Genomic DNA, 16,650 nt, shown 5'->3' with positions numbered 1-16,650 from the left:
CTCCATAAATAAAAGCCAAATTATTACTATAACAATTTATTATATTGGTTCGTAATTAAATTTTTACATAATATGTAAGGCTATGCATAATGGTGATTTGGCATATCTTTGACAAGTAAACACCATATCCATTTAGGAACAATCATGTTGTGGCCCTCCCTCCATAAGGTTGAGGGTTCAAGTCCCGTATTGGACATATTTTCAGCCATTCATTTATTTTTTACCGCAAAAGCTTCCGTCGTACCAGCAGAAATTGGAAAGGAATACACATGTGTTTTCCAACAAAACATGTTTCCTTAAACTATGCTAATCATTATCTTAATATACACAAAAACATAGTTTTTTTGGTTTTTTAATTTTTAAGAAACAATTTTTATCGAAAAATTATTTTTTAAATATACCAAAATTCATGATTTTTTATTCTCTACGAATAGACATCCATATTGATATAGTTTTAAGATAAAATAAAAAATTTATTTTTTTATATTTTCAGCTATTGTTATTCATAAGTGAATAAAAATGAATCAAATTTTTGCTACAGTACATTCGTTATTCACTTATGAATAAAAATATATAATTGATTTTTTTTACAGTTTAAGTATCATTTATACTACTTATTCATATATGAATAACAAATTAGCTGTAACAAAAATCTGATAAATGAATATAAAATATGACGACAGCTAATACACTTTTTATTCATATATAAATAGAATATATGACGAAAGATGATGTAAAAAATATATTTTAAGTAAGAAAACTTTATTACATGTCATATTCATATATGAACGATACTTAAACTATAAATAAAAATTAAGTATACGTTTTATTAATAAGTGAATAACGAATGTACTGTAATAAAAATCTGATAGATTTTTATTCACTTATGAATAACGAGAGCTGAAACTCTAAAAAAATAAATTTTTTATTTTATCTTAAAACTATATCAATATGGATGTCTATTTATAGAGAATAAAAAATTATGAATTTTGATATATTTAAAATAATTTTTCGATAAAAATGGCTTTTTAAAAATAAAAAAAAAAACAAAAAAATATGTTTTTGTGTATATTAAGGTAATGATTAGCATAGTTTAAGGAAACATGTTTGGTTAGAAAACACATGTTTATTCGTTATCCATTTTCGTCGGTATGCCTATGTGTTTTGTGGCAAAATAAATGTGTGGCTGAGAATGATTCCCTCATTGTCAACCTTTTTTTTTTTCTCTCTCTCTCTCTCTCTCTCTCTCTCTCTCTCTCTCTCTCTCTCTCTCTCTCTCTCTCTCTCTCTCTCTCTCTCTCTCTCTCTCTCTCTCTCTCTCTCTCTCTCTCTCTCTATTTAGCACCTTCATTGGCGAGAGCATGTTAAGCTTTAGTAAGTCACTTGACCTACCTATTTTTTTTTTATAACAAGATATACAAAAGTAGTGACCCATTTTAAATAATTTTAATGAACTAACATGGTATTTTAGACAACTAAAATACATGTATAAATCTCATTTTTATATCCGATATTTTATATTTTAATAGCTCAATCCGATACGAGTAGTACAATATAACTTAAAGAAAAACAATAATCAAGTGAGAGCAAAACGACGTTACATCTCCAAGCCTCACAATCGTCAAACGATCACCATCAGACATCACTCATCTGCCTATCAGCCATCTCAATCGACAATCGACATCATTCTCAGGTGCGCTGATGCTACCGTTGGCAACCACCACCCACCCCTTCCCTATTAGTAACAGTACAATTGTAAAAATATATAAATATATAAGACCTCGTCGGGTACGATTTTAAGAACTTTAATTTTTTTTTGGTTTATACCACTCGAATTAATCCGAGCCAGCAACTAATATTGTTTGATTTTTTTTTCATTTTTTATCGATTTTATTTAAATAATAATCATTTGATTTTACGTTCTAAACTCTCAAATGCCCATCGACCACTCCTAATGACCTAAATTAAAATTAGAAAAAAAGTAATTTGGATCGATTCACTCCAATCCACTTGAACCCATACAAAAAATATCCATTTTAATATATTATCCCGTTCGTTTCAATTTTATCACATGTGATGGATTATGATCATAATGAAAACAAAAATTCAAGTGGACCATGTGACATAGTCTTGCAAGACTAAAGTTGAGGGGCGATATGTTAAAATTGTGGGATACTCACATTGTTTTAGATTTGTAAATATCTTTGAAAAATAGATTATTTCGATCGAAAATATATGGAAAAATCATTATGGTTAGACCTCATACTGATTTAATCATAATTTCTTTTTCTTTAGTCAATTAAATCTAAAAAACCGTCAGTTGTATTCATTTTGATCCGGTAAAATACTGGTGTCACCAACAAAGTATAAATATCTTTTCACAAATAAATCCAAAAATATAAGGATTTTAAAATATATATATATATATATATATATATATATATATATATATATATATATATATTATTTCTAATTTTTTTAATATTAACTTATTATTTTAGTATATATGTTTTTGTCTAACGGATTGTATTATCTTACATTAATCTTTTGGTATTTTTTTGTCTGACAAATGATATCTATTACGAAAATAATTTTTTTCTTTTAAAAATAATGGCTTTATAATAGTTTTGTCAAACAGATTGTATTATCTTACATTAATCTTATTATATTTTCTTTTGTGTGTATCTTATATTAATCTTATGATATTTTCTGTCTGACAAAGAATATCTATTATGAAATACTTTTTTTATTCTATAAATAATCATTTTTATTATATGTATGTCTAACGAATTGTATTATCTTATATTAATCTTATTATATATATAAATAAATAAATATATAAATATATATATATATATATATATATATATATATATATATTCTTTGCCTAACATATAATATATATTATGGATTAGTTTTTTTCTTTTAAAAATAATCGTTTTTATAATATTTTTTTCTAACAGAATGTTATCTTATATTAATATTATAAAAACAGTTAGTTTTAGAAAAAAAAAACTATTTTCATAATATATTTTCAAACAGACAAAGAAAATATCATAAGATTAATATATGATATTAATATGTTAGACATAAGTATTACAAAATATTTATTTTTAAAAGAAAAAAAAACATAATAGATATTGTCCATCAGATAAAGAAAACATCATAAAATTATGTAAGATAATACAATATGTTAGACAATATTATTATAAAAACGATTATTTTTAGAAGAAAAAAAAATATATTTTCATAATAGATATTTTATATCAGATAAAGAAAATACAATAAGACTAATATAAGATACTAATTTATTAGACAAAAGTACTATAAAACGGTTATTTTTAAAAGAAAAAAAATATTTCGTAATAAATACTATCTGTTATACAAATAAAACATAATAAGATTAGATATTACAATCCATTAGACAAAAATATTATAAAAACGATTATTTTTAGAAGAAAAAAACTATTTTCATAATATATATTATTTATAAAAAAAATACCATAAAATTAATATATGATAATGCAATCTGTTAGACAAAACAAATACTAAAATGATAAGATAATACTAAAAAAATTAAAAATTATATATTTGAAGAAAAATTCTTATATATTGAACTTATTTGCGAAAAAGTTTTTATATTTTGTTGGTCACCAGTTTATCGACAGTTTACCGGTAAAATGGTGAAAATAACTATAATTGACGGTTTTTGGGCCTTAATTACTAAAAAATTGATAAAGACTAAATCGATTATGAGGCCTAAACATAATGACTTTTCAATAGATTTCCCTCATTTCGAGTATGAAAATCTTAATCGAAATTTTTGATGTTTTCGTCTATTTTTTGTTGACATTTTAAACCGGAAAAAGTGTTTTTTTATAACAAATAACATGTTCGAAATTTCAAATATGTATGAATTTAAAATAAAAAACGTTTTCACAAAGGGATATAACTTCAAAATGCCAACAATTGCATTATTAATATTAAACCACAAATATAGTAGAAAACTTAGAAAAAGCAAAAATTAGAAATGACATAAGAAAAACTTTATTCTCATTCACAATTACATCTTACTACTTCTATTATAATGCTATCTATTATATAGCGTTCATTTGTTTGTTATCATGTATCCCAAACATATATATATATATATATATATATATATATATATATATATATATATATATATATATATATATATATATATATATATATAAAAGTTATAATGTGGATGAACAACTATTGTGCGGACGTGTGGACAGTACTATTATTCTATGAGAATTACTAAGAGAATAAGTTGTTTAGTAATGGATAACTAATGTGGATACGTTCAACGCCACACACCTCATCTACTTAAACCTTGGTAAATCTTTTGACACAAATCAGTTATATATATATATATATATATATATATATATATATATATATATATCAAACAAAATTAATTTGGGGCCCCAAACCGTAGTGAGGCCCGGGGCCGTCGCCCAACTTGCCCGCCCTATTGGGCCGGCCCTGCTTATTGGAATGCATAATGCAATCAAGAGAGTTGATGATAACGACAAGTCACCTTGTGGGTGTTTCTTGTTCTTTGTTCAAAGAATAACACCTTTTTTTAAAAAAATAGTTTGTCACTCATGGTCAAAATAAATTATAAATTGAAAAAAGATTGCCCGATGATAATCGTTTGGTTGTTTGGTTAGTAATCGTTCGAGTGTAATCGATCTCAAGTAAGTGGAATAACGGTAAGGCTTCGCGTAGTAGTTCACAAACCCAAAGCCAAGCCTATTATCCTACATTTGATTTAAATGAATGAATTATATAATCAAATACTAAGTTTTTCATTTTATCATATTAAATAGTGCATTTTGCTAACATTAATTAATACAATCATTTACAAAATATGTTCTTAAACAATGTCGCCCTGATTATATCATGGGCCATTAGGCCTGTGCGAAAACAAAAAAGGCCATACTATATGATTTTATTTTTTAATATTAAAACAATGATTCATATTTGTTTGATTAAAGTAAAAGAAACGCAGTTACTAAATTAAGTGCATTTTCTTTTTATTTAAACAATTACTATGCAAACATTCCGTTGGGCTTCAAATTTTTCGTTATCTCATGCGGTCGCACACCAGGCACAACCTCAAGGCCGATTACATTCTTTTAACTTAATTTAACTTACCACCTAAAATTTAATAATTTACACAAATATCTACTTAATTTTATTTATATTCGAACGCGGTTTAAAAAACAAAATTGAATCAAAAGCAATCTCATATGTTTGTTCGTATTTACAAATTGTATACAAATTGTATGTTTCCAATCCGTAAACTAGTATTCATGATACTAGATCTTATTAAATTTTCAACATAGTTCTTATTATGATTTTCGAGCAATTTGATGATTTTCGAATATGTTGATTTTGAAAAAGTTATTTTGAAGATTTTTGACCAAAATGTTATGAAGATTTATACCATATAATAAAAAAACTTACTAAAATTATGCAATCATTCTTTATATTTTTCCGACAAGTTTCTTCATTTATATTATTGTCAAAGGATATGGGAAATAAAATCCACAAATTCAAGTTTTAAATAAGAATCCTCGCAAGTTCGAAAATTTGAGTAAATATTCATTTGCTTAAAATGATGGTTAGTTGAAGATTTTGCAATATAGTATATGGTTATAATTATGTAATAAATTACACAAATGGTCATTATGGTTTAGAGTAATTTTGTACGTTTGGTTCCTAACTTATTTTTTTTAACTCGGAAGGTTACTACAGTTTGTACTTCTTGCGTGCTTGGTCTCTGTCTTAACTAAAAAAACTATTTTGCCCTTGATTTTTTAATTTATTTAAATAAGGTGGGGTGGGTAAGGTAATATAAGGTAAGGTGGAAGTGGGGTTGATGTGTGTTTATTTAAATAAATTAAAAAATCAAGGGCAAAATAATCTTTTTAGGTAAGACAGGAACAAAACACACAACAAAAACAAACAGTAAAAGACCTCTCAAGTTAAAAAAATAAGTTAATGACAAAATGTATAAATTAACCCAAATTACAGGGACTATTCGTGTAATTTACTCTTATGTAATATATTTTTGAAAATTTAAGTAAATGTCCACGGCGGCAGCCTTGCCGGCTCCATCGTTTCACCTCAATTGTCAATAAATAATCCCTTCTTACATTTTAGAAAGAGAAAGTGATTTTTAGAGAGAGAGTATCTGGTGGGTTTTGAGCTGTGATTTAGCTGTCTTCTTCTCTCTCATCCCCCTTCACACGCTCTCCCAAAATCCCTAGAAAAATCCCTCCTTCCATCACTCAAATCTCAAAACCCTCTTTCCTTGCTACATTTTCAAAAATCTCATCGGATTGCTTTTCTGAGTTTTGGGTTTTGGGTTTTCATTTTCAAAAGTTTTGCTCAAGCATCAGATGTCTAATTTCTTGAGATGAAGAACATCTCATCGCATTACTTCAATCTCTTGTACTTTGTTCTGTTTACATTATCAGTTGCTCGTATTTCTTGTTTTTCCGATGGTGACGGCGGAGGTAGCGGTGTTAGAGGTTCTGGTCCGCTCACTGACAGTGAGGCCATGTACATCCGGCAACGGCAGCTGCTGTATTACCTGGATGAGTTCGGCGACCGTGGGGAGAATGTAACCGTTGATCCTTCGTTGGTTTTTGAAAACCCTAGGCTCAGAAATGCTTACATTGCTTTACAAGCATGGAAGCAAGCAATACTCTCAGATCCACAAAATCTGACATCCGATTGGGTTGGATCTGACGTGTGCGGTGGATACACCGGAGTGTTTTGTGCTCCGGCGCCGGATAACCGGTCTGAAAGAACAGTCGCCGGAATCGACCTCAACCACGGCGACATTGCAGGGTACTTACCGGAGGAACTCGGACTCCTCACTGATCTTGCTTTGTTCCACATCAATTCCAATCGGTTCTGCGGAACAATTCCGAAAAAGTTTCAGAAGCTGAAGATACTCTTCGAGCTTGATATCAGCAACAACAGGTTCGCCGGAAAATTCCCTAATGTTGTTCTTAAATTACCGAAATTAAAGTTTTTGGATATCCGGTTTAATGAATTTGAAGGTAATGTGCCTAAAGAGCTATTTGATAAAGACTTGGATGCCATTTTTATCAACCACAACCGGTTTCAATTTGAATTGCCAGATAATTTTGGTAATTCGCCGGTGTCGGTTATTGTTTTGGCAAATAACAAGTTCCATGGGTGTCTTCCGGCGAGCATTGGGAACATGTCTGATACGTTGAATGAGATTATAATGATGCATAATGGGTTGAGATCGTGTTTGCCGGATGAAATTGGGATGCTGAATCAGGTAACGGTGTTGGATGTGAGTTTTAATCAGTTGATGGGACCATTGCCGGAGAGTATTTCTGGTTTGGTGAGTGTGGAACAGCTTAATGTGGCTCATAATTACTTGTCGGGAAGTATACCGGAAAGTGTTTGTAGGTTGCCGAGGTTGGAGAACTTTACTTATTCTGATAATTTCTTCACTGGGGAGCCGCCGGTTTGTTTGAATTTGGAAGTGTTTGATGATCGGAGAAATTGTTTGCCGGCGAGGCCGGCACAGAGGTCGGCTAATCAGTGTAAGATGTTTGCGTCGAAGAAGATACGTTGCAGTGCTTTTCGGTGTTCTCCGTTTGTTCCGGCGCTGCCATCTCCTCCACCGCCGTCTCCGGTGCCTGTACTTTCGCCACCTGTTGCGACTCCTTCACCACCTGTTGTGACTCCATCGCCTCCTGTTTATACCCCACCATCGCCATCTCCTCCACCACCGCCGCCACCTTCACCTCCTCCACCTGTTTACTCACCGCCACCACCTCCACCGTCTCCCCCTCCACCAGTTTACTCACCTCCTCCACCTCCACCACCTCCACCTCCACCTTCACCCCCACCGCCAGTTTACTCCCCTCCACCACCTCCACCATCACCTCCTCCACCATCACCTCCTCCACCGTCTCCCCCACCACCACCTCCACCATCACCTCCCCCACCATCTCCCCCACCACCATCTCCTCCACCACCTCCTCCACCTTCTCCACCACCACCCTCACCTCCACCACCTCCTCCACCTTCTCCACCACCACCCTCACCTCCACCCCCATCTCCACCACCGCCCTCACCATCACCTCCACCTCCACCACCGCCACCACCCCCTCCATCTCCACCACCACCGTCACCACCTCCTCCATCACCTCCACCTCCTTCAATAACTCCGCCTTATTGTGTAAGACCACCACCACCACCACCACCTCCCGCTGCATCTCCACCTCCCCCACACTTTTATTCCCCACCTCCTCCCCTTCCTTACTACTATAACTCACCACCTCCACCACACCATTCACCTCCTCCACCACACCATTCACCTCCACCACCATCCTATATCTACTCTTCACCTCCACCACCGACATATCATTCACCACCTCCACTAGTCCATTCTCCACCTCCACCAGTCCATTCTCCACCTCCACCATTACCCCCTCTCTGTATAGAACCTCCACCACCACCACCTCCTTGCACAGAATACTCACCGCCACCACCCTCACCCTCCTCGCCTCCTCCAGTCCACCACAATTCACCGCCACCAATCCACCATCCTTCACCTCCACCAGTAATATACGAGAGCCCACCACCTCCAGCTCCATCATACGAGGGCCCACTACCTCCTGTAATTGGAGTCACATACGCATCTCCTCCTCCACCACCCTTCTATTGATTCTTTTAAGAATTTTCCTGTAATTCTCGTACTCAAAACTCCAACAAAGCCCTGCAATTATTACACTACAACCACCATTGTCGAATTTTTCATCACAATCTAGTGATGACGAAACATCAGGATTAGATTTTTGCGGGCATTATTACATGATCATCTTCAGAAAAACAGATAATCAAAGACGCAAGAATGGAAGAAAAAAAAAAGAGGTAAGAGGAGGATTCTTTCCCCCAATATTTATTCGAAATTGTTATGAGATAATTCGATTTGTGAAAATAAATTGCCAGGGAAAATTTGTAGGTTTCAGAGATGTTTTATGTATAGAGAATATCCATCATCGGTTGCTACTGCAACTGGTTTTGGTTTTTCTGGGTTTTTATTGTTATTATCATACTTTTGTTTTCAAATTTTATAGTATAATCATCAACATTTTTACTTGTATTTCTATTAATTAATTATCATCGTGAAGCTTTTTTTATTTCTGATTTATGCTTGTCTTCATTTTTTACTCGTATGATCTGCAAATGCTGTTGAAGTTTGACTAATTCTCACATCTTGAATTTTGATTGATGTTACTTTACAAAAATCATAGATCTTGAAGTTTGAATCACTGATTTGTGGGATTTTGAGGAGATTCATGTGAAATAGTCAACTCTTATTGGATCATACTATTTGGTGTAGTAATAATAAATTACATAAAGATTGGTTGAAAATTCCATTGAACTACTTTATTTAAAGTCGTAATTTGTTGAAAGATAATGCTTTTTGATGGTCTAAAAGAGCTGCTTTTCTTTGTTTTTGTTTTATGTGTAGATTCTCGATTTGGATTAAATGTTTTTGCAAATCTAGCATGTTTAAAAATGATCATTTCTTCTTGATGTAGCTTAAATTGCGTAAAAATATTTATCAAAACCCTAACATAGAAAACAAGTTTTATTCAGAAGTTTTACCAACTTAAAGATATGTATGAAGAGTATACCTTTAATAATAATAAAGCCAAGCTACAAATATAAAAAATCTCAATAAAAATTTGAGTTGAGATCTTATAAAATTGTTAACTCGTTATTTATTGTGCACTTATTTAGTGGTTAAATTGCGTCTCTCCCTAAATGGTTGATGGTTTTGTCCCGTGAATTAAGAGTAGATTAGAGGGTGTGTTTTTAATGATCAAAAAATTTACTTTTATTTTATCGATAAATTTATAAAAGTTTGATTTATTTATTTATTTATTTTTAGATATTTATCTAACCATGGTACATGTTTGTAGATTGTTAAATAAAAATTTATGATTTTTTTTTGGGATCCAAACAAATTATATGTAATATTGTTGCTTCAAGATCTTGATTCTTTCTCCATTGGGATTGAATATGGAGGATTGCTATATATTTTTTTTATTAGTTCTCCTAAAGATTATTTCAAATTTGAAAATGGAGTAAATTACTAAACTAACCCACACGTTTATTGTTCCTTTCATGCCCTATAAAATGAAATTAACATGTTAAATGCTAAATAACCAAAGTAAAGGCCATCAACCATCATTACGGTTCCCTCACTTTTTTAAAGTTTAAAACTTGAGTTTGTGTGTGTCGAACGACTTTGACAAAGTTTAATATCATTTTAAGATATAATTATAACCTTAAGATTAATTACTAACAAGATTTTTTTACAACTAAAAACAACAAAAGAACTTTTTCATTGAATGAATACACAAGAAAACGTAATAACACATTTAACACCATTCATATTGCCAAAACTTTAAGAACGTACTGTTGTCTCCTCTAATCCTGGTTTTTATAAACAGAACCATGTAAATAGATATTCCTGATGGACTTCCTTTATTTGCCAAAACTAGTGGCATGCTCCTCGTGCACCAGAAACACGACCAAAGTGTTGCTTGACCAAAGTGTTTGCTTGCCACAACCATGACCATTATCACAACCACATGATACATATTTATTGCCCTTGGTCTATTTTGGTCCAAACAAAGAGAGAGAAACTCCAAATTGCCCTAAACATATTCTTGAATGAGCACCTTCCCTTTATTTGAATGGTAATGTGATGTAAAGAACCTTCACTAGTTGGTACCTCCAAAAATGTCAAAACCTTGTGGCCTTGTGTCAATCAATGACTCACTTGGTGGGTTTTTTCTTTTAATTTGTTGGGAGTTCTTTACATTTCATGTAAGTAGGAAGTTTGGAATTCTTCATTTCAATAATATAGTCTCTGATTTAAATTCAAATATTTTTCTTTTAAAATATGACATAATAAAAACGAATGAAAGTTCTATAACCGATAATATTATAAAAAACTTTGTCTAACACTGACAATAACATGAGAATTTAAGTGGACGAGTTTGTAACAATACATGTCATACATTGTTAGAAGATTATGATTTGGTAGTTCGGTTAGAAGACTACATTGTTAGACAATAAGAAGTTTGAACAACTTACAAGCTTTGTCGTAAGCTTACTAATAACTTAATATATAACTTTAGGTAGATTTGGAAATTAATTATTTGGCTATCACATTGGGTTTAGAATATTACTGTACATGGTAACACTGAAACACATCTTTCCTAGTTTACCAAGCAAAACAAGACATGGGATTCACACTAAATACATCTAAATTAATTAAGAAGTAATGTTAATTTCTCTTAACTTGTTCTCTAAACATAAAGATGATGACACCAGCAAAATCTAAGAAAACAATGAGAATTGATAAAGTCAAAACTCAAAAGCATACATTGTCGAGTGTTATTTTCTTGTTAACAAAATAATTAGTTTGAAGAATTAATATTATATAGTTAGGGTATGTTCTGCAACGAACTTCTAAAAGATTTTAACAGCTTTTAATAAAAACACGATTGAAAGAAAAAAAACTTTATTCAGAATTAGTGGCTTAAAATATTTTTTTAAACAAAAAGCTCGGAAATGAGTGATTTTTAGAGGTTGAATATTAATAATCGATTCAGAAATATATATATATATATATATATATATATATATATATATATATATATATATATTTCTGAATATATATATATATATATATATATATATATATATATATATATATATATATATATATATATATATATATATTGAACGGCGGAATTTTATTAAACTAGCAAGAAGTTAGAACAAACAACTTAGTCTAAAAACTATTTCAAATAATTTTTGAAAAGTTTTCGCTTTTCATTTTTATGTCTAATGTCATTTTATAAATTTCAAAAACTTGCAATTATTTTTTTGATTACTTCTATACAAGTTAACTAATTTTAGCAAAAATAATTATTTTAACTTCAAAACCATTTAACAATGATAAAGGATGAACATCAACGTCATAATTTGTCTGTTTCTAACATCCAAACTTGACAATAAGTTACAAATTTTGTCAATTCATGGGCAACCATCATGAGAATTATTGCAGTTTTTACAGGAAAAAGTTGGCCATTTTGAAAGTAAAAAACCAAAGCTCTAACTTGAAGAAGTACATATGATGGGCCAAAATGCTTTCATCTTTTGCTTGGGAACTGGAAACAAGACGAATGGCTCTTATTTCCTAAACATATGTGATGCTTCCAATCTCAAATTCCAATATTCAATAGGGGTGAAAAGGCATTAAAACAAATTATATAATTGTTGTCCTTTAAACCTCACACACACACACACACAAAAACACTAGGCGAATCCCCACCCGTTACATGAGAATACAATTATATAGTTAAAATATAAACAAATTATTATTTAATATTTCTACTTTGAAAACCAATGTTAGTAGTAAAACAAACCTATAATTAATCTCTTAGTTTCCTTAAATATTATAGTTTTAATTCATTGTGATGTATATTATTATTTAATAATTTTATAAACCGTTTAAAGTTGTGTAAATTATATATAAAACGTATGATAATCTATATGTAACGAATAACAAAACAAATGAAAAAAAAATAAAATAAACGTTACAACTTTTAATAACATAAAAATACTAAAACATCTATTATAACATTTGTATTAAAAAAGATCTATATATAATGAATAACAAAATATATGAAAAATAAACACTATAACTTTTAATAACTTAAAAAATTAAAACATCTATTATAACACTTGTATTAACAAAAACATATTTTACACATACAGATCTTAATATATATATATATATATATATATATATATATATATATATATATATATATATATACACACACACACACACAAAATCAACATAAATTAGATATATACAAACATTATTATCCAAAGATTCAATAACACTAATTTTTTATTTTATCATATTTAAATAAAAAATCACTTCAACACGTGAATGTTTTTAGTGAGCAAAACTTAATTATATACTACTAATATAAGTTATAAAGTTATAAATGAGAGGAATATAAAAAGTCATTAGTCATTCATTATTAATAACCATAATTAAATAATTTATGAGTTGTAAGTAAAAAATATACATATATTAGAAAACTATTGAGTTGTAGTGGGAGTTTCAAATGAATGTGGTGCTTGGAAATATATATATATATATATATATATATATATATATATATATATATATATATATATATATATATATATATATATATATATATATATATGAAAAAATTGCAAGAATGGTCCATGTGTTATGTGACAACTCGCAAGTTTGGTCCAAAAAGATTTGGACTAGCACCAAAGGTCCATATTTTTTATTTTGTTGTGAGTTTGGTCCAATTTGTTTTGAAATTTTTGATAATGACAATTTTTCCCTTACTTTTTCTTTTTTAGTTTTTATTTATTTATTTAAATACTTTTCTAATTAAAAGAAAAATAAAAAAGAAATTAAAAAAAGACAAAACTCTCTCTCTCTCTCTCTCTCTCATGTCCAAAGAAAGGTATATTAATATCCTTCTCTATAATTAGCTTAATCACCATATTTGACGTTTTTCATAAATTTGAAGCATTTTTACCAAAATCTGAAGCATATTTTAATTAAACACACACACACACACTCATCAATGTCACTATATTCTCTACACACATCTAGATTAACTCCTTGAAATCAAATCTAAAATCGATTTGGTGTGTATGTTTGTGTGTGTATTCATCCTCATATTTTGAATATGAGATTGATTTTTGTTTTTCGTTTCTAGAAATTGATTTCATTTTTCAAATCTAAAATCAATTTCGTTTTTCAAGAACTCAATACCAAATTCATCAGAAGCATCTTTTGTTTTTCGTTTGAGGAGTATGAGATCTGGGTGCAACTATAAAATAATCATCACTCATACCTCTATTTATGTTCACTTCCCTTCCCTGGTGACCCTCCTCCCGTATCTTCTCCCGTCACCACTTTCATCTCCGACACCTGTAGGTCTCCAATACACCATTTGGGTTGTGCTAGATCCTATTTAGGGTTTTAACCTAACACAAAACAAAGAGGGGGAAGAATGGAGAAGTGACATTAGAATGGAGAAAGTGCAAGGTGACGCATGAAATAGGGGTAACCATGGCTGACAGTATATTCCCTCAAAACAACGATCGAACGAACAGAGTTGGGGGAATTTTCAGCTACAAACACGACTCCGTCCGTTCTCACTTCAACCCTTCACAAACGCAACATCGACGAAACCCTAATCAAAGCTAGAGTTTGTTGTGATGACCTCGAGCTTCATATTTGTCCTTCTACGACGATGACTACGAGAAAAAAGCAGTGGTATAGGTCTCGATTTCCATGGCAGCCACTGGTTTCTTAGGCCATGATGATGATGGTGGTAACCCCAACGATGGTGAGGATAGTGACATGGCGAGACCTAATGAATGACGCGTCGATATATGCCGGATGAGAGAACCCCTCTCTAAAACTACATCATATTACTCCAAAACATGCTACATGCATATTCATAAACAATATTTTACATTGATAGTTTAATTACAAAAGACTGGATACAAACCGACTAAGTTTTAGTATATTACATAACTACCCAGGAAATTATAATTTTATACATACACGATCACTAAATACAAAAGTAATATTATTAACTATTCTAAATCTTCCAACAGTATGTGTCTATACTGAATCCTTATTACATGCAATAGTTAAACACTGAGAGGGATAAGCGGTGACACTTAGTGAGTTCAAAAATAGATACAATATAACGTTATGCCATATGTATACAAATATGACAGAAGCAAAGAGGAACAAAGAACAACAAAGGCATATGTGAATCATGTGACAATCTTTCCATATCAACAAATGATATGATTCAAAGTTTTACAATCAATGAGATACAACGATTTCAACTTGATATACATCAATAAGACTTCAGCCCAAGTGGCACAGAAAATAAATGATTTCTGAGTTAACATTTTGCTAGAATTTACAGGCTTTCAACCCTATCTAGCATTCTGCCAATGCCAAAGTGATGCTTACTCATTCACTTCATGGTCAAAGGCTACATACCAATACCCAAGTGATGCTTAATCATTCACTTCGTGGTCAAAGGTATAGCTCATTATCATAATAACACGGGAGAGAATATTGAACATATAACACATAACATACAATTATTCCTATAATTTGAACTCACCGTGAAATAACCGAAGGTTAAAATAGTAATTTGGGCAGCACTTCGTTTCTATAATTAACTTTCTTCGATGAAAACCAGGAGCTTTATTGAAAACCGGGCCTTGCGAGGGTTGAGCTTCAAACCGAAAAGATAAATTTCTCGGGGTCTTCGGACACTTCGGGACGTTCTTCGGGTCTTAGGTATGATCCCGGGGCTTCGGGGGATGTAAAATAGCTTGAAAGAAGGTTTAAAGTGAAAAAGTGTGCAAAAATCCAACCAAAACCGGGAGGGTTCGCACCTCCCTTATATAGGGTGCGAGGGCTCGGTTCCGAAGGGAGGAGAAGAAGGCACGCGTCGGACAGGTGGCGAGTAGAAGGCTACGCGTCGGAAGGAGGGGCTGCACACGCGTCTCGCTTCGGACGCCTCCACCGCGATGACACACATCGGATCCGGATTGGGCCGCGCCTTCGGATGAGTCATCATCTTGGACACGGGGCAGGCTTGCGAGGGTGGTACGTGGCTGATTCCGAGCCATGCATTCGAAATTTCTCGGATTTTGTGCCCCAAACTTCAAAAATTCATAACTTTCGTATACGAGCTCCGTTTTCGACGTTCTTTATATGCAAACGTAGGCGGGATTATACTCTACAACTTTCATTTAGACTCCGCTGGCTAATTTTGACTTTATTTTTAATATTATTATTTTTAACAGACCGGGACAGGAAAATCCGTTAAAAATTCATAACTTCTTCATCCGGCGTCCGTTTTCGTCTGTATTTTTACCGTTGTACTACTATTGATGAGACCTTCGATTCTCGTTTAGGTTGTGTCGGCTAAAAATCACTCGATCTTTATTTCGAGTTTTTAGCTGTATACTGCTATACCGAAATTTAGAAAAATCATAACTTCCTCATACGAAGTCAGATTTTGACGTTCTTTTTATGAAAATTCTCGGTTTAACGAATACTACGACTTTCATTTAGATCACTAAAGCTAAAAAGTAGTTTATTGAAAATTCACTTTTTACGCTAAATAGTGGTTTGTCGGTTTTTGTCGCGGATCTTCGATTGGTCATAACTTCTTCGTTATAACTCGGATTTCGATGAGGTTTTCGCCTAAATGTTTCTAACGAGATAATCTACAACTTTTAAAAACCTTATTTTTATTTATTTCCAACTTTATATTTTCGTTAATTTCAATAGTTGATTTTTGATCGGAATCTCATAAGACTTTCAATATTTTCCAAATGATTCTAAACATAATTTTATTTTAATTCTTCATAAAACTATCTTGTTAGAACTCAACACTGAAAATCATATATTAAACAATATTCGTTTTT

At 31.5% G+C, this 16,650-nt stretch overlaps 1 pseudogene; it reads left to right on the top strand.

The window, feature by feature from the left end:
* The first annotated feature begins 6,187 nt into the window (after positions 1 to 6,187).
* On the top strand, positions 6,188 to 9,230 carry LOC145114860 (leucine-rich repeat extensin-like protein 3 pseudogene; annotated as a pseudogene).
* The last annotated feature ends 7,420 nt before the right edge of the window (positions 9,231 to 16,650 follow it).

Source organism: Lactuca virosa, chromosome 5, assembly GCF_052849685.1.
Source record: "Lactuca virosa cultivar CGN04683 chromosome 5, Lactuca_virosa_CGN04683_v6, whole genome shotgun sequence".
Lineage (NCBI taxonomy): Eukaryota > Viridiplantae > Streptophyta > Magnoliopsida > Asterales > Asteraceae > Lactuca > Lactuca virosa.
This window is presented reverse-complemented; position numbering and strand designations above follow the sequence as displayed.